Source organism: Anabrus simplex, chromosome 1 (assembly GCF_040414725.1).
Source record: "Anabrus simplex isolate iqAnaSimp1 chromosome 1, ASM4041472v1, whole genome shotgun sequence".
Lineage (NCBI taxonomy): Eukaryota > Metazoa > Arthropoda > Insecta > Orthoptera > Tettigoniidae > Anabrus > Anabrus simplex.
The window spans coordinates 323,048,308-323,068,788 of record NC_090265.1 but is presented as its reverse complement, the minus strand read 5'-3'; the positions used below and the strand labels follow the sequence as shown (position 1 = coordinate 323,068,788).

Below are 20,481 nucleotides of genomic sequence, written 5' to 3'. Positions count from 1 at the left end.
TTAAACGAGTTTACTAAAAACAGCTTTGGCAATTCCCTCCATCCGTTCTACTGGACCGAATTAATTCATTTTTGTTTTAATCTCTCCGGAATTACCTGCCGGTGAATCACGTCTCTAAGTTCAGCCAACTTTGAGTAATCATAAAAACAAATCATTAAACGATCACTCCATTAATTGCAGGCGAATGCTTAGCCTAACCGCAATACATTTTGTACTTAGCAGGTTGCTAAGCGACTAACACTTTCATATTCTGATCCTTAGTAATGTCATTGCGTGCAGCCATGTTAAATTACTACCTGTCAAGCCAGAGAGTATGCCCTTCCTTTGATCGCGGAGGAATACTATTCAGTGTTAGATTCCTAATAACGTACATGCTGTTAAGAGAGAAAATGTCTGCGTACAAACAGACCCCATCATGACATAGGCCTATGCCTCAGACATTATCTGGGAACACGTATCGAAGGTGGCCATGTATCTTTAAAAAAGTTCTCTGCCTGGCAAAAAACGCTCCTTCGAGACTAACCTATGAGCTTACAAGACAACCGTTCTATATAGAAGAACTACGATTAAAAGTATCTTTGCCTTCTACGACACAATACCAAGCTTTAAATCAAGAACTGCAGGATAAGGAAGCGAATATATGGATAGATTTTTACCAAACAGACGACATGATGACGTCAGATTGGATGAATTCTGACTAAGAACTACGACTCACCATAACACGCTTCTTATTAAACGTTCATAAAACCATTGAATAGGGCAGGCAAAAGAATATGACTCCGACAGGCATATCAAGACGAGTTATCTGACCTGTTTATAACAAATAATGCGGAGCAGCGTGGGTCCTCTGGTGATTTATTGTTTTATGTCATATAAAGCTTTAAGACTTATCCAATATCAAAAATACTTTGTATACATGTACCAGTATTCGATTTGATGGAAGAATAAATTACTAATATAAGCAATTTGCTCCTTTGGTTGAAAATAATCAATATTGCAAAATTAATATTAAATGCAGTGCTGTTCCACAGGATATTTTTGAATTGCACAACATTCTAAAATACAGAAATAAAATTATTTAACAAGCACATCACAAATATGGCGTCACCCTCCATTCGTTAACATATTTATTATAACATTTTACTTGCAATTTTGGGTGTATCGGCACTTGAACATTTCCTTCATTTATTAAATTATATCCCAGCTATATTAAATTACATTCCAGGCTGTCTTAAAGTAACACTAACGGCTCAAGTAGTTACCACATTTACGAAATCATTTGCCAACATATTTCAAAACAAGCACAGATGGAAAAGTTTAATAATTATGTCATAGTAGTACTTCATAACTGTACTTGCATTTAAATATTCCTTATTTTAAAAAAGTGAAGGATTCATCAAAAGAATTGGAGATTCACACATACAGTATTTAGAAATGAAATGTAGAATCATTGGTTCTTCAAGTTAGTACCACTACATTCTATAGCATTTTGTGGATTTCCTTTCACTGATATGTTCTTTAACAGTTTCACATGTAAAGAATACATACTAAACTGTCAGTCAGCAACGCTCCGTTGATGCAGGAAGGTCGTGTGAATATCGGCCGTGGTTGGCTGCGCTGAGGATATCGAACTGTTATTGTGGTTTTCACATGTGGTCGAGTGGATGCAGAGAGGGTCTCGGCCCATAAGTGGCCACGGCTGGTCCGTGGTCCAACAGCTTCCCACTTTGACCGGCCAACCGAGCAGAGGAGGGGTGGCCACAGGTTTACCGTGGCTCTACGCCTGTGCATTCGGGAGACGGGGCAGCTCTGGACCTCCCGGCTGCCCTGAGAATGGTTTTCCGTGGTTTTTCATTCTCCTGCACTAAGGCGAATACGGGACAGTTCCTAGTATAGGCCACGGCCGTCAACCCCCTCACCTTCTCCGAGCATCTCCCTTCACCGTCACAAAGCTCCCGGCCTGAGAGACGGCGTCAGAGTCTAAGAGGCCCGCCTCCCCCTTCAGGGGAGGAATGAAAACATTTTAGTAGTAGTAGTAGTAGTAGTAGTAGTAGAAGTAGTAGTAGTTCCACATGTATCAGCCAGAGATCCGAACTGGAGGAAGATATTTTAGTGCAATTCTATACAAATACGGTTAAAATACAATCAAATCTGCACGATGTATACACCTGCAATGTCATTTCGTAATATATTTGAAAATAAGCAGAGGGGGAACAGTTTCAGAGTTAAATTCTTTTAAATTTAAAATAGTGAAACAGTTGTTTTTGTTTTTGGGTGAACAGTCCATAGACTGGTTTGATGCATCACTCCATGCCACCCTATCCTGTGCTTAACATTTCATTTCTACATAACTACTGTATTACATCCTACATCTACTCTAATCTGCTTGTCATATTCATACTGCGGTTTTTACCGCCTACATTTCCCTCAAAAAGCAACTGGGTGTCTTAAGATATGTCCCATCACTCTATCTATTCCTCCTCTGTCCGGCTCCTTAGCTGAATGGTCAGCATAGTGCTCTTCGGTTCAGAGTTCCCTGGGTCGATTCTCGCCCGGGCCGGAGATTTTAGCCTTAAGTGGTTAATTCTCTTGGCTTGGGGACTGGGTGTTCGTGCTGTCATAATATCCTTGCAACTCACACAACCCCACTACAATAACACGCAGTTTCCTATACACGGCAGATGCTGCCCACCCTCATTGGAGTGTCTCTCTCACAAGAGCTGCACCAGATTTGAAATAACCTCACGAAATTATTATTATTATTATTATTATTATTATTATTATTATTATTATTATTATTATTATTATTATTATTATTATTATTATTATTATTATTCTGATCAAATTGCGCCAAATCAGTCTTCTCAAACCAATTCGATTCAGTATCTTGTAACCGTACAACAGGGTTACAGATTCCATTCAATATTTATTATTATTATTATTATTATTATTATTATTATTATTATTATTATTATTATTAACCCGATTCATTAGATTTTATATTCTGTTTCTCATCACTTAGACTGTAATAATTAGGTATCACGTATATTATTGTATTTAATCATAGGTTAAGTGAAATTTGTTTGTAATTATTCTGTATTGTAGTAAGTGAGATTTGTTGGTTTCATATAGTCAGGCTGTGGCTTGTAACTCTGGCTAGATGAGCTGGCATAGTATTTTGCAATCGAGGCTATGTTTAACTGAGAATGTTATGTGCATGTAGATTTCCCGGTGACGCATGAAACTTAGTCATCTGCAATCCGCTTGGGCACGCTTAGACAACACTTGACTGATGACATCAGTGCGTGGGCACGTGATTGCGACCAAGTGTCAGTATTCGCCAGCTACTGTATGTTGAAGTGGAAGGGATGAACAGAGAGTAGGGAGATGAGTCGTCATCGCGAGGTTATAAAAGTCGATGCAACGGTGGTGAGAGGTATTCAGATCATATCTATCAGATAATATGTATCAGTCAGATGTATCAAATGGAAGAAGTGGTCTTCGAGTGATGGTCAGAGCTAAGAGTTGTGTTTGAAGAAGTAATAATCGAGGAAGTCTACAAGTGGTGGTTGTATCCGAGCAGAGACGGGTACTATGCTGATAAAGAAACATCATCTTCTTGTGAGGATGGACTTCGCAAGATGTTTCAATAATGTTTTCCAATTTCTTATAATATATTGAGTGGACGTAATTACATTGGAGCTCCCTACACGCGTACATGGTATGTAGGCCAACTCCTTGTTATATAAGAAGATAACAGCAGACGGCTCCCGACTTCAGCTCATAGGTTTTCCCAAGAATTTCAAGTTCAACAGCGGTGTATGCAGACGTCAGGTAATTAAAGCATCAGACATGTTATGCATTCATAACATGAAGAAGAATGTAATCAGCGGCGATATCACATCTCACTTCAAGTTCATGCCAATAGCTTCTTTTTTGTTTAGATTAAATTTTCCTTTTATTAGTACCACAAATCTCACTATATATATATTTTTTTTTGTTAAATTAAAAGACGTCAATGCTTGTTCATTGTGACGTAAATTATAGTCATAAACTCAGTTTTATTTTAATTATAATAAGTGATTCCAGTTCCATGTACAATCCTCAATTGTGGAAATGCAACAGTAATTTAATATTGTCCTGATCCATATCCCTGTATATTGCCAGATATGTGAGTTTATCACCTCACGCCTTGAGATAATTGATATAAGAGGTATGCTCTACCGAATTTTGTTGTTTTTCTTAAAAAAAGCAACTGGCGCTCAAACAAATGTTATTTATATTGTGTGGAAGATATGAAGGTATAAGAGTAGTGGTTGGAGTAGCCACAATCTCTTCATTCGTGATTCGATTTACCCATCTTCAGCATTCTTCTGTAACACCACATTTCAAAACTTCTATTCTCTTTCTTTCTGACCTAGTTATCCTCCATGTCATTTCCATACAATACCACGCTCCAGACGAAAGTCTTAAAACCGTCTCTCTAATTCCGATATCAATATTCGAAGTGAGCAAATTTTTTTTTTTTTTAAGATAGACCGTCCTTACTTGTGCTAGTCTGTATTTTATGTCCTCCTTGCTTCTGACATCGCTAGTTATTTTACAGTTTTACAATTATTTTACACAATAACAATATCCATCTACTTCCTTTGAGTCTTCGTTTCCTAATCTATTATTTCCTGCATCACCTGACTTCATTCGACTGTACTCCATTACTTTTGTTTTGGATTAATTTATTTTCCTCTTTTACTCCTTCCCCAAGACTCTATCCACACCATTCAGCAATTTCTCCAGATCTGCTGCAGACACAGATAACATTGTCATCGGCAAATCTCAGAGTTTTTATCTCCTCTCGTTGGATTGTGATTCCTTTTCCAAATTCCTCTTTGATTTCCTTATCATCTGTTCTATATAAACATGAAGAAGAATGTAATCAGCGGCGATATCACATCTCACTTCAAGTTCATGCCAATAGCTTTTTTTTTTTTGTTTAGATTAAATTTTCCTCCCTGGATTGCTGCTTCTCTTTCATAGCCTTCGATTCTTATCACTACAGACTGATTTTTGTACGGATTGTAGGTACTTCTTCTTTCTCGGTATCTAATCCCGATCACCTTCAGAATCTCAAATAGCTTGGTCCAATCAACATTACTGAATGAATTATCTAGATCTACAAATGTAATGTACGTGGGCTTGTTTCTTTTAATTCGATCCTCTAATATCAGACGTAAAATCAAGATTGCTTCCCATGTTCCTATATTTCTTCCGACCGAGCTCGATAGCTGCAGTCCCTTAAGTGCGGCCAGTATCCAGTAATCGGGAGATAGTGGGTTCGAGCCCCACTGTCGGCAGCCCTGAAGATGGTTTTCAGTGGTTTCCCATTTTCACACCAGGCAAATGCCGGGGCTGTACCTTAATTAAGGCCACGGCCGCTTCCTTCCACTTCCTAGGCCTTTCCCATTCTATCGTCGCCATAAGACATATCTGTGTCGGTGCGACGTAAAGCAAAAAAAAAACAATCTTCTGAAGCCAAACTGATCTTTCCCAACTCAACTTCAACTTATCTTATCATTCTTCCATAAATAATATTTATTAACATTATTCAACCATGAGATACTACACTAATGGTGCAGTAGTTTTCGCACTTGCCAGCACCGAATTGCCTGGGGATAGGTGTAACAACATTCTGTCTAAAGTCGGATGGCACTTCTTCTGTATAGTATATCTTACACATTAATGGAATAACTTCCCCATGCTGGTTTCTACTAAAGTGGTCAGTAGTTCTGAGGGTATGCCATCATTTCAAGGCGCCGTGTTCCTATTTAGATCGCTCAAATCTCGGTCGAACCCTGACCTCAAAATTGAGTCAGGTTCATCTTGTTCGAGAATCTTATCATCTATTTCTTTCCCTTGCTACAATTGTTTAATACGTTCCTGCCATTTTTCTGCTTTGTCTTATTTCTCTAGAAGTGGTTTTTCATTTTAGCTCTTAATATTCACACACCTAGTTTTCCTTTCTCCAAAGATTTCATTGATTTTAACGGATGCAGCATATGCCTTTTCTACAACCATACAACCTTTAACATTCTTGCACTTCTTTTTCAGCCATTCTTACTTTGATGGCCTGCACTTTCTATCTACTTCCTTCTTTAATCGCCTGTATTCTTTTCTGCTCTCCTCATGTTTTGCATTCTTGCATTTTTGTCGTTCGTCAATCAGGTCTAATATCTCCCTTGTTATCCACTGATTCTTTCTTGATCATACCTTTCTTCCTAACCTTTCAATCAGACATTACTGATCTGCATTTAGGGCAGTCACCCAGGTGGCAGTTTCCCTATATGTTGTTTTCCTAGCCTTTTCATAAATGATTGCAGAGAAACTGGATATTCATTGAACATCTCCCTTGGTAAGTTATTCCCAACCCTAACTCCCCTTTCTTCAGCAGCCCTACTGATCTCATTCTTCACGACCGTCCACTTTTCAGCTATTGTGTTCTTTCAGCCTTTTCCTTCAGTCCTTGTGCAACATGCTCTTTGAAACAATCCCTCACACTCTTTTCTTTCAACTTATCTATATACCATCTTCTTGCATTACTTCCTTTTTTTCAATTTCCTCAGCTCCAGATGACATTTCAATGACTACCAAGTAGTGGTTCGAGTCCACGTCTCCTCCTGGAAATGTCTTGCAATCCAGCACCTAGTTTCTGAATCTCTGCGTTATCATAATGAAGTCTACTTGATACCTCCCTGTATCTCCAGATCTCATGCATGCATATAGCCGTCATTTGTGGTGTTTGAACCAAGTATTAGCAAGTACTAAGTGATGATCCATGTAGAATTCTACTAGCCGACTTCTCCTTCCTCTGAACTGAAGCAATTTTCACATTCACTAACTTCACTGCTTCACGCAGTTTCCCTACTTGCTCTCTGTTTGTTTAAGAATGTATTCTAAAGTTTGATTTAATCGTTCCTGATTTTTATGTAAACATTCCTGATTGTTCACGATCTGTTCCTCTAGACATGCCTGAGTTGATTTTAATTCGGCATTTAAACTTGCCTGACTTCTCGCTAGACGTTTTTCTAACCTTGCCCAGTTTGTTTGAAGTTCATCACTTAAATTTTCCCCACTTGATTTAAGTTCAGCACTTAAACTTGTCCGAATTGATTTAAGTTCGGCACTTAAACTTGCTGATTTTTCCTAAGTTCCTCACTTAAATGTTCCTAGTTATTTCTGTCCATCTCCGCCAGTATCCCACGCAGTGCTTCGATATCGATTATAACAAAGTATCGTGTGTCATATACAGTACCGGTCAGAAGTTTAGGACCACATTGAAAAATCATGAAGTTCCATCTAGAACCTTCAATTTTGCTACTAGACCTCTGTATTTTTTTCCTGAGCTCTTGCGTGTAATATGATATACATCGCCTAGTTTCAGTGATTTACGCCAAGTACTGTAAAATTTATACAATTTTAAATGTTATAAGGTCGCATCAGAAAGTCAACATTTTTGGAAATATTATGTACTGTATCCTCTAATTGGTTTCAAGTATCACCACCAAGATTCTTGTAGAGACTTAGCAATAGTTAGTGGTCATTTTAGTATAAATATGAAAATTCCGAAAAAAATGCGGCACCCATTTTTGTGGGTTTATTTTTTTCAAACCAGTGCTAAAATAGCCAATTTTTCCTTGTTCTTGTCATAGGTCTCAGTGTGAACTATCGACATCAGAAACGTATTCTTGGATGCCATCCACAGAGTGTAAATGAAACTATCAGGGCAGATAAGTCTGACGCCGATAGCTCGCACTCAGATCTTGGGCCATACATGAAAAAGGCAAAGAAAAATCAACAATTTTGGCCCTGGTTCGAAAAAAATAAAACAGGAAAAAATCCAGTGCCGCATATTTTCGGAATTTTTATATTTATACTAAAATGGCCCCCACCTATTCCTAAGTCTACAGAAAAATCTTGTTGGTGATACTTGCAACCAATTAGAGTGTACAGTACATTATATTACCAACATTTTTGATTTTTTGATGTGACCTTCCAAGAGTTAAAAATTCATAACTTCTGCAGTACTTGAATTAACTCAGTGAAATCAGGCGACATATATCCTATTATATGTGAGATATCAGAAAGAAAATTACAGAGGTCTAGTGGCACAATTTTAGGTTCTAGATGACATTTCGTGATTTCTTTATGTGGTCTTAAATATTTGACCGGTACTGTAGTTCTAGAAGTTTCACATATCGGAGACATTAATCCCAGGGATAGAGCCCATTAAATTAAAGCCAACAAGATATTCTAACCATTGAGAGTGTTTTCATAAGACAACCTCATTAAACTAATGAGTAAACAAATTTAAGTTAAGCTACTTTCATGTATTCAAATATTCATCCTCACGAACAATAATATCTGTCCGACTCGTTGGCTGAACGGTCAGCGTACTGGCCTTCGGTTCAGAGGGTCCCGGGTTCGATTCCCGGACGGGTCGGCGATTTTAACCTTAATTGGTTAATTCCAATGGCACGGGGGCTGGGTGTATGTGTTGTCTTCACCATCATTTCATCCTCATCACGACGCGCAGGTCGCCTACGGGAGTCAAATAGAAAGACCTGCACCTGGCGAGCCGAACCCGTCCTGGGATATCCCGGCACTGAAAGCCATACGACATTTCAAGAATATTTAAGCCACATCAAGTAAATTATGAAACCATAATACGCCAGAATTCATGTTCAAATCTAACTTCGAAATCTGGTGTCAATAAATCACGCCACATGAGCCACAAAAATTTTGGTCGAATAATTGTCAAATCGAGCCCATCTAATAATACATCAATCGAAATCTCACTATGTCGTACTACAATTGATTTCCCCTTTTGAAGCCATTTTAGTACCCCCTTCTTCCCGGCTGCTCAGGCAGCAAACACGAGGATCCGGAGGTGGACCGTTCGTAGATGCAGGCAGTACAAATTATCGGAGGCATTCAAATGATGGGCTGATGATAATATACATGATGGACACAGAAATACAAAATATGGCTTGACCATTATTTTATTTATTTATTTATTCCTGACTTAAAATTTGGCAAAGGAAAAATTCAAAATGGTGCACAATAAAAAATAGTTTTTTGATATATCACTGGTGTCGTAAAAATCCATTCATTTTTCACCACTCATAATTTCTTTTACGATATAATTAATTAAACACAAATAATCTCGTGGTTAATTGTCCTCACACAACGGACATGTTTTAAAAACTTTTCATCCACATTGAAATTAAAACACAAATTAAATAATTGAATCTCCGATAAATCTCGTTCAAATGTGACATCAAAATAAACGTGATCTCCTCAACACAGGTGAATTAATTAACCATGAAAATAAATTAAGCTTGATCTCCATAAATGAGAATTAAATTTTCAGTCACATCAGCCTAATTAAATATTAATTATCTTTTAAACTAATTGGTTTAATTTTGTTCACAATTAATTTCGAACTTAGTTATGATTCACTTCATAACTTGCACGTGCGTCTTAATTTCTTTAAGTTTATGTCTGACTGTATTTAGTAATACGTAACTTAGTAAATCTAATTTATAAAATGATCACGTCATCTCTTATTATATCTCACATTATTCCGTTATATCTTTTTCATCTTATCTCGAGAAAATATTACGATCTTTAACACTTTATCACTAATATTTATCATGAAAACTATTCTGATTTAAATTATCACTAAAAGTATTACTTCCACAACACAAACATAATGTTCACTTCCAACGCTAAAATTATCGTCCTCCGTGGCGGGACACGGGAAAAATCACAACCCACAAAGGCATAAATTCACCTGGTAAGGTAATAATTATTTACCTGGTAAGGTAATCTTATTAAACAATCACATGATAGCTCATACACAGCCATTCCCACAAACACACAAGGTAAACGGTATTTACAACATTATTTACACATTCCTAAGACTTATTTATTTTTATCAGTGATTATTAAGATATTGCCGTCAGTGATTAATCATTTCAATGACCTTCACTTCACTAACAGGCTTTAAATGCATCAATGAATATCAATTCCGTGATTAAATTATATGAAATCACTTAGTAGCACTATCATTTAAACAATGTCATCTACGTCAGTCGTGAAATTGAATTGAAGAACGCTAAACAAATTGTATCGCACAGTAATCATCACTGTGGATATGGCATGGGCTTTCACATGGCTAATAAAATATCAGTTAATTGTCGGTGTTGAGTGTGTCTTGGAATTTATTATTATCTCTAATAATGTGCTGCCTTCCACAATGCAACATGTGTTCTTTAAATTGATAACTCATATGCACACAATGAAAGCATATGCTTTAAACATTAATAATTATGATCTAACAAGTCTACCGGTTCACCGACAATCCGACTGTTAATTGAACACAACTTCGTATCTTTCAAAAATATCATCAAAAATGTTAATGTAATTAACACTCAACGACATTTAATTGCCCTATTTATCCCTGTAACTAGATCATACAGTTAGCTCTTATTAAGTTATTATTATTATTATTATTATTATTATTATTATTATTCTATAGCCCAGCCACAATCAAGTTCAGAAATGAAAACTGATGACTGGAAATAATCTCGTTGTAGGAGTGAAAATGAGTTGAGTTCTATTCCACTCATTCAATAAAATATTCCATTCATATTCAAAAATCCTTAAATTTACATGTTAGCACGTGGTTGACTGATTATTAGTGAATTGATTTTTAAATATCATTGTTGTTTAAAATTTCACTGAAAATAAGATCACGATTCACACAATCAAATAGAATTTACACCACATTCATACGCAAATCTACCATCACCCAGATAAAATTTCAGATAGAAAGAAACTATAAAATATCATTAATAGAAAGTATGACTACTGAGAAAAAGATCATACTATATTCTACGAAAATTAAAATATGTACTCAGTTTTGTTGATAAACGTCGATCTCCTGGAGTTCTAGTATAGTCCTCCGAATGCTCTACCTGTAGAACCATAGCCACGCTATCATTTAGCCGGTCATCGTAGCGGAAAGGTCCCTGGTTAAAATAGTCTTCATGTCCGGAGCGGATCCTCTTGAATAACATGTTGTGAAAGTCCACGGGCAAAGAAGAAACTCGTACAGTCTTTGTTCTGCAACGGTGAACTTCTGAGCGGGCTGAAACTAACATAAAATTGTAAAATATGCTCCGACCAGTGGTTAAGTATTTGTCGAGCTATGCGAAGAATACTTATCTTGGCTAGATCAGGAACATAAATGAGGGAGAACCAGGTTAATCACTGTTCACTTACGAGTATGTGTAATCGTATCCAAGGAGGTGCGACGTACAAGAAATATCCGACCGGATATCTCAGATCTTTGTCTGCCGTTTTATTGGTTTGTATCCCGCTTGGTAGAAATTTATAAACTGGCACGTTCACGAGCTTGCTAACCTTGGAATTGTTCCCTTCATGGCGTGCTGCTTCCCCTAACAGAGAGCTGACAAGAAGATAAATCTTTGTCTCTAGCGAGAGAATAATCCAACTTGCTGACTAATACTGTCAAAGACATACCAGTAAAAGAAATACCATATTATGATATCTCGCCTGACGCAAATACAAGTAGCTCTGTTGGTCAAACACAAACACAATGATGCCATTATTTTGACGGGGACAATATACAACACTAAGAATGATGTTTGATCGACCCCGCATGTACAGATTCCATAGACCACGGGAAGCTGTGCATTACTTGCGCAAATCTCATTCCCAGAAAGCGGAGGACAGAGAGCTGCCCCTACGAGGAAATATATTTGTCCGCCGTCTCTGTACGCAGATGACGTCGAAGTACGTAGGTGGTAACCAGTCCAGCAAGTTAGCTACTTCATTCGCGGAATAAGCGTAGCACATCGAGCCTGCGATTTATCCTTTCATGACAGTGTTGCTGGGGTTGTGTTCGTTGTTGTTGTTGTTGTCCCATACAGACGTTTGCACTATTGAATATGCCAGTAGGGGCACGCACACTGGTGCATTTCTCGAGGTCAGAAGGCTGAGAAACCAACCGGACACTATATATTCATAGTATGAGAAAATTCCTTAGAACCTAAAATATACATAGGACATCGGACGTTTTGCAGCACTGTTTTATATTTCATATTAGAGACCTGCTTACTAGCTTATATACTGTACGTTCCAAGATAATATTATGTCATACGTAAAAACTAGAGCACGAGAGATAAAACTGTGTTCTGCTTTCATAACAGACGATTCCTTTATAATTACTTTTGTAGTAATATACAACTCCTTGCTGAAGTACTGGCCGGATGGGAGAATGACTCCGGTATTCGCTAGGTTGATATGTTGGGAAAGTAAACGGGAGGCATGTTAGTGTAGACGAACATTTGAGTACCTTGTTTATTGGCAATAAATCCGTAAGAGAGAGAGTACGTGCGCAGAGACAGGAGCTTTAATATTCCCGATGATGAAGTATCGCCTCTGGCACCAACATGTCTTTTGTTCAACTAATACGAGGTAGCTTGACGGTCGTAAATAGAAGGTAGAGGATGAATGTCGTAACCGCGCAGCATTTGTTTTAGGTTGTCCTGTACAAATGCGGTAAGAGGCAGAAGGAATGACTTGAATGTTTTGTTTCCACAAATTATGTATTTCACTACAGTCTGTTTCATTCCCAAAGCAGGTTTTCTTTGATTGAGGTCCTGAGTGATGTAGTCATTCTACTTCACTCGACATCCTGTCGGAGGAAGAATAATTGGTGTACACACTTCACTCACCACACTAGGGTTCAATCAGCTTGCAATAGATGTTAGTATCAGGCTAACTTGAGGTGAAGATGGTCAGAAATAAAGTCAATTACGTGATCGCACTTACTGTCGCAGTCTTGATCATCATCATCATCATCATCTGTTTACCCTCCAGGGTCGGCTTTTCCCTCGGACACAGCGAGGGATCCCACCTCTACCGCCTCAAGGGCAGTGTCCTGGAGCTTCAGACTCTTGGTCAGGGATACAACTGGGGAGAATTACCAGTACCTCGCCCAGGCGGCCTCACCTGCTATGCTGAACAGGGGCCTTGTGAAGGGATGGGAAGATTGGAAGGGATAGGCAAGGAAGAGGGAAGGAAGCGGCCGTGGCCTTATGTTAGGCACCATCCCGGCATTCGCCTGGAGGAGAAGTGGGAAACCACGGAAAACCACTTCCAGGATGGCTGAGGTGGGAATCGAACCCACCTCTACTCAGTTGACCTCCCGAGGCTGAGTGGACCCCGTTCCAGCCCTCATACCACTTTTCAAATTTCGTGGCAGAGCCGGGAATCGAACCCGGGCCTCCGGGGGTGGCAGCTGATCACGCTAACCACTACACCACAGAGGCGGACCCGCAGTCTTGATACTGGACGTAATTGATTTATTTCCTTTGTCTAGCATTGGAGCAAAGGGTAGCAAGAGCGTTCTCCATCGGGTCCGGTTCTTGTCATCTCTTAAAACTTTTCGATAGACTGTACTTCGTTAACGACGGTCCCTTTTCATGTATTTTTTGGTCACCCAGATCTTCGTCTGCGTAGCAAATCCCAGTTAACGGCTCCTCTTTCAAAGATTCTGCAGGATTTCAAAAACTGTGCTCAACTCAGTTCCGTTTAGGAACTTTAATCTGATCGTAGTGGGCAGCTACCAAGTTCCTGTTCACTGATCTTGATTTGAAATACTGCGGGGCTTGATAGCCGAGTCACATCTCCACTGGCTTCCTATCAAACTAGCTGCGGTTTCGAATCTCGATCAATGCACTTGGAAATTTTGAAATTCCTGTGGTTTTATTGAGTTAGATAGCTTCCTCGGTGGATCAGTGGTAGAGTGTCCAATTGATGATCCCATGTTCGCGGGTTCAATCCCAGCTGAGGTAGTCAATTCTTAAAGGCCAATTAAAATCTTGACACTCCATGCCATTGCGGATGGAAGATTAAAGATATCTGGTGGCGCTCTCAGTGTCAAAATTAAATTAATTCAGCCACGGCCGACTGGATCCCTCGCTGCGCTCCTTATACCGGCCTTGACAATCGCTTGTGAAGCCCAGCATAAAGCTCTAATTTCTACAAGGAGACCCGATTAGCCCATTACTGTTCAATATCATGACAGCAGACATTACAAATATCATTAAGGACAGTTCAGCAATACTTCTACTCTATGCAGATGATATGGTGATAGGTTCAGAAGACAGAGAAGAGCTCCAGATAGTACTAAACAAACTCACTTCATGGGCCCTAGAAAATGACTCACAAATAAATCATGACAAAACTAAACAAATGACTTTCAGAAGAGGTGGTAAGCTCTCTCCAAAAGATACATTGACCCTTCAAAATAAACCTCTAGAAGTAGTACCTACATTCAAATATCTCGGAGTTACTCTTCAAATAACATTGGCATCTTTAAACAATCATATCAAGGAAAGAACATCAGCAATAAAAGCGATTTACAACATTCAACAACCACAAAAACTTTCAACAAAAACAGCAATGGTACTATTCAAAAGAGCTATAGCACCAATAGCAACTTATGGGATCCATATAATCTGGGATAAGCTTACAATTAACGGCTTGACAACGCTAGAGAATCCTGGGTATCGGGAAGACAACACCATCAAGACTGACCTATGTCTTACTAAAAGAAACTTTCTTTATAGAAGACATCAGAATGCAGATAAACCTGCCAAACACTAAGGCCTACGAGAACACATTTTAAATTCTAATGAAAAAACGCATCTATAGCCTATCTGGAATGACTTTTATTCTACAGACGCCATAATGACGGATGATTGGAAACAAGCAAATTACGAGCTTCGACACGTAATAACGCGATATGCAACACATGGTTTTCATCACAAGTTCTGCCAAAATAAAAGATTTTATCGCCCAAATGAAAATTGTGTGTGTAAATGGTGCAATGAACACTGTGAAAGATATGCAAATATCTGCAGCAAAACACAAATATCTATTTCAAAACTAGAACTAGAATAATGTAATATGTAGTATTTGTATTTTACAAATTGTGCGCATTTTCGATAATAATAATAATAATAATAATAATAATAATAATAATAATAATAATAATAATAATAATAATAATAATAAATAAAGCTGTAATTGAAAAGTTTCACCATAATGCCACTGGAGCGCTGGCCTCCTAAGTTACGGATAGGAACCTCTACACCGCAAATTACCGCATTTCCAGTTTGATTTACAGTATATTGTTTTGCTGTCGTAAGTGTTGGTAATGTGTTCGCAATGAGGTATTTGTTGCCTTTTTATTGAGAGTTGACAGTTATGCGCTAATTAGTGTATTTTTTATTGTGTAGTATGGTGATTTTTAAAAATTGTGTTTACAAATCTTAGAATATGTGATATTGTTGTGCGCCTTTTTGTAATTCGAACAGGAATTTTCTGCAAACAAGAACAAATGAAATGAGTGGCTCAAAGTGATTTCTCGCCGTAATTTCGTCCTAAATAAGAATTCTAATTTATGCGCTATTTTTTATTATTTATTGTGTAGTGTAGTGATTTTTTCCTTTAACTGTGTTCGCAAATATTGGAACATGTATTGCTGTGTGCCTTTTTGTACTTCGAACTGGAAAAAGAGCAAAGGGACACTATCATTTCTCGAATTCCCTTTAGACCAGGACAAAACTAAGAAGTGTCTCAAATCAATTTCTCGCGATAACTTTGTCCTCAACACTAATTCTGCTTCTTCTCTTGTCTGTAGTCTTCATTTCAGGAAATCACTTCTAAGTTTTTGCATTTTTCAGAAATCATTTATTGCCTCCCACTACAACTAACAAGCTGACAACAATGCTGAGAACACTATATTGAAATCTATGAAGAAATAATCTGATGAATTCTGATATTGTTGAGATTTACTTACAAATTAATTTTCAAATATCAGTTTCACTGTAGAACAACTAGCATAAAGTGGAGATATGCCTGAAGCAGAAATGACATTACGAGTACAAGGATGACCGAAACACCTATGTTTGTATTATAGCTCCCTACAACCACCCTTGAATTAGCACTTTCATCCTAGTTTTCCGTTTCTATTTTCGGGTATTTATTACCCCTAACTTTTCTTTCATTGAATAATTCTTTAAGTCTAGTCATATTTGCCACATGACAGCAACACAACAAATTTTTCCCGAGATAAAGTGAACTTTAACATTTAAACACTGAAGGTAGGAACCATTACTGTTATGACAGTAAGGCCAACGTATGATGCTAAGTGTTTACCTTTGCAATGAATAGTTTGCCAAGTATTTACTCAAAATACTTTTCTCTCACTGAATTTGTATTGAAAATTCTAGTACTAGGTATGAATGAAATGTAATCTGAAAGTATATATATTGAAATTAAAATTTAAACATATTTGAGTCAAAATATGTATGATATCCATACACCGAATATTTAAGTAGATAAAAATAAGACATATTTTGACCACGCCCCCTTTCTGACAGCAGCACTTGAAGAATTTTAAAACTCTAACTGAACAATGACTTTTAATATCAATATTACATCAGAAGACAAAAGTATAATGGTAAGTTCTGCTATGTATCTAAATGTTATGGAAAATAAAAGTAATTACTATTCTTCCTCACAGTTACGGAACGTCAGTTGGACTATTCCATCTCTCCGCAGTTTCATTTCACGATCGTTATTTTGGCAAATATCAACGGAGGTAGCCTTTAGGGTTGATCATTTAACAGTGTTAGTCAATGTGACATTCTCCATCATTCCTCTAAATTAAGACGAATAGGCAATCGAAAGTCAATATCAGAACGTCAGCTGGACTACACCACCTCTCCGCAGTTTCATTTCACTACATTATTTTGGCGAATATCAACGATAGTAGTCTATAAGATTAATCATTTTAACAGTATCAGCATATGTAACATTCTCCATACCTGTAAATTACGATAAATCGGAAATCAAATTCAATATCTCTTCCATAGAGAAGTAGGCATTTCTACCGCAAAAACTTACGCAGCTAACGCGACGTGTCGAGCTAAGAAATTACCCCGATTACAGTGAGTGGACCCGATTGTCAAGGCCGATAAGGAGCTAGCTAGAGCGACGCATCAAGTCGGCCGTGACTCAGCCATAGGAACCGTTTAGTAGAGTTCCACTCTCGTTGGTAGATAGCTGCACAATCGGAATGTCGAAATTGATAGATACCTAGATGGCATCAAATACAGTAGAGACAATACGCAACACTCAGCGAGATATCGAGGGACAGCTATTAGAGCTCTCTCTTTAGCGGATTGACCTGAGAACTACTCATTCTGTCATAAGAGCACGTTTATTTGTGTGTGAAGTTTTTGGTGTTATTTATGCGTTTTCAGTGAGTTGACATAATTAAATAGTAGCGTGTGTCATTCCTTGATATCTCCTCTCAACATAAGGGGAAAGGTATGTGCTGTGTTTGGCTGCAGTAACTATGAAGTAGAGAAGAATGCGCTGTCTTTCTTCCGTTTTCCTCGTGACAAGAAAATGTAAGTAATATTGTGTTTGCATATATATTCTTCCAGTGACGAAGAGACTTTTATAGTACTTCATATTCTTCTGACCTGCTCGACCAATATTTTAACTGGCTTAAAATATAATACGCTTATTTTATTGTATAGTGCAGCAGTTAACCTTCAATACCGATGTGTTTTGTAGGTGTGATCTGTGGGTTTGATTTAATTCAGGAAAATACATATGCATATGAGTGTGGCTGGTTGTGTCAAAGTTACCCCATTTGAAATGCCGCAATGCGTTGTCAAGCACTGAAGAAAATATGGGTGATTTAAGAAATGTACATACTTTGTTGAAACAATATGATGATGCAAATTTGCTTTACCCTAATGTAATGGTATTATGGCAAGTATTGCTTATAGGGAAAGTTTGAATTTTTTGGGGCTAAATTTATAGATTTTCTTTCTGTTACTAGGCTTAAAGTTAAAAGGAAAACTGTCCAGCTCTTAAATGTAAATTCATTGAATAATGTGTGTAAGGAATGTGCCGATCATTTTATTGACAAGTGTTTTAATACGATGATACAATGCTTTTAAATGAAAGAAAATCTGGCCGTGAACGTTCAGGCATGAGTTCTAAAGCTAAAAAAGTAATGGATAAAAGAAAGATCAAGCCCTTTCACAGCAGTCCATTTCACATCTAGATTACAGTATGTGTCTAATTTCAGTCTCTAAATAATAACCGGTTAAATAATTCTTCATTCATTTATCTAGAATTGCTTTAGCAACTTTGAAGTTAATATCTTAGTAACACTTTCTTTCTAGACGTAATTTATTTATCCATTTTCGTACATACATTTCCATTGATATTTGAATTTAGCGCGAATTTTCAGGTCAAGCCACTAGGAGCGCCACTTGCGACTTGTCTCCCATTTTAACAAGGCTAAATCCGGAAGTGTCGCGTATTGTCTCTACTGTATTTGATGGCATTACCTCAGAGGATCTTCAACTCGTTATGTGAGACCTGATGATGATGATGATGATGATGATGATGATTATTATTATTATTATTATTATTATTATTATTATTACTGAATTATATGAAATCCTTGGTTTATTGGCAGCTTGACGACTTTGCAATGGTATTTTATTGTTATAGTTAAACGAGAGAGTTATCCAACACTTTGACAGCTTTAGCTTTCCGACCATTTCAGAAAATATAACGCATCATACAAAGAAATGGAGAAATAGCAAACAAATATGCAAAGAAGTGTAAAGTGATTATCAGTTTGTCACGGAAAGTTCCTTCTGCAGACATTTATTTAGTAAGATTACACAAGGAGTATTGTGTATTGATATTGATTCCTTGAGAACATTGAAATTTATATGGACTAATCATTTGGAGCAACTGATTTACAGTTTTCTGAAGATATTCACAGTGAAACTTGAAGTAGCCTCTGTGTTGGTGTTGATTGTTTTAAGGGGAAATACAACGATAGTGATTCTCTCGTAATTATAACCGTTCTTCGAACAATGAAAGTGTTGGTAAAAGAAGGATAATAAGAAATGACAAAATTGAAGACTATTTGAGCCTCACAAAACTGAACCGTCACGGTCGGAAGAGAACAAGAGTTGATCTGGAGAGGTCAGGTAGGTGGAGACTAGAACAAGTAAGTGAAAATCATTCCAGAATCACAAAGGAGCCTAGTAGTTGTCACCCCGTGTTTCCAAAATAAAACGCAGGTGGTGTCCGCCCTTTTAGTCACTTCTTACAACAGACAAGGGGTACTATGGATATTTTCTACTCGCCAACCACAGGCCTTCGTAAGGAGGCTCCAGAGACCCTCAGCCTCAAGACAGAATTCGTGGTAGGAAAGATCTAACACATTGAAGCAGAGAATTATTAACTGGAGACCTGAAACACAGCAGGAGTACGGGAAGACAACAGGAGAGACAGCTTGATGACATCGGGGTGGGCTAAATAGCACAAGATCGGAGGAGTGAAAAAATGTAGGAATCCTACATCTAGCAGAGTGTAGACTGAGGAAGAAGAAGAAGAAGAAGAAGAAGAAGTTTTACATAGGCGGGCTGAGTGGCTCAGACGGTTGAGGCACTGGCCTTCCAACTTGGCAGGTTCAACCCTGACTTGGTCCGGTGGTATTTGAAAGTGTATAAAGTGTCGGCAGATTTACTGGTACGTAAAAGAACTCCTCCGGGACAAATTTCCGACACCCCTGCGTCTCAGAAAACCGTCAGGAGTAGTTAGTGGGATGTAAAAAATAATAAAATTATTAACATTAAGAAGGTTTACATCACTTATTGTCAAACCGGCAACGAAGTAGTTCACAGTCAGATACACTACCAACTAAAATACCGAAAGATTTCAACCCTCGAATCGCAGTATAATTGGCTCTTGGTCAATGGCCATTCCATTTTTCTCTTTTTTCGTTGATGACTACTCAATGCCACACACACACACACAGTTTTCCAGGAACGCTGGATTTGGTAAAGGCCACCTTTACGAATGTACAGTCACGGCATTTTCCTGGCGAGAAAACAGGAAACCATGGAGAACTATGTTCACGGCTGCCGACAGTGGGATTTTAGGCCACCATTTTCTGAATGCAACCTTAAAAATAGCATGGTAGATCACACCGCAGAAACCACAAAATATGGTGGCGTTCTTCATAACAATGCATGCAGTTTTGGCGATTAGAAATTTCATTCCGTCTGACCTAATTACTATTAGCGAATCGAACTCCTCCCACACACGTATCACTATCATCTGTATATGCAACACTCTCTCTCTCTCTCTCTCTCTCTCTCTCTCTCTCTCTCTCTCTCTCTCTCTGCCTATTAAGTTTAATATACCTCGTAGAAAGTCTTTACTTGAAGTTTGCCTCAATGTTTTTCGTTTGCCAGGAAGAACCTGGCACGTAAAAATCAA

General features: G+C 37.9%; 1 protein-coding gene across 1 annotated transcript in view; it reads left to right on the top strand.

The window, feature by feature from the left end:
• LOC136856752 (putative fatty acyl-CoA reductase CG5065) overlaps positions 1–20,481 on the top strand; it is a 244,179-nt gene that overhangs the window by 34,277 nt on the left and 189,421 nt on the right. The gene's annotated exons all lie outside the window — the stretch shown is intronic.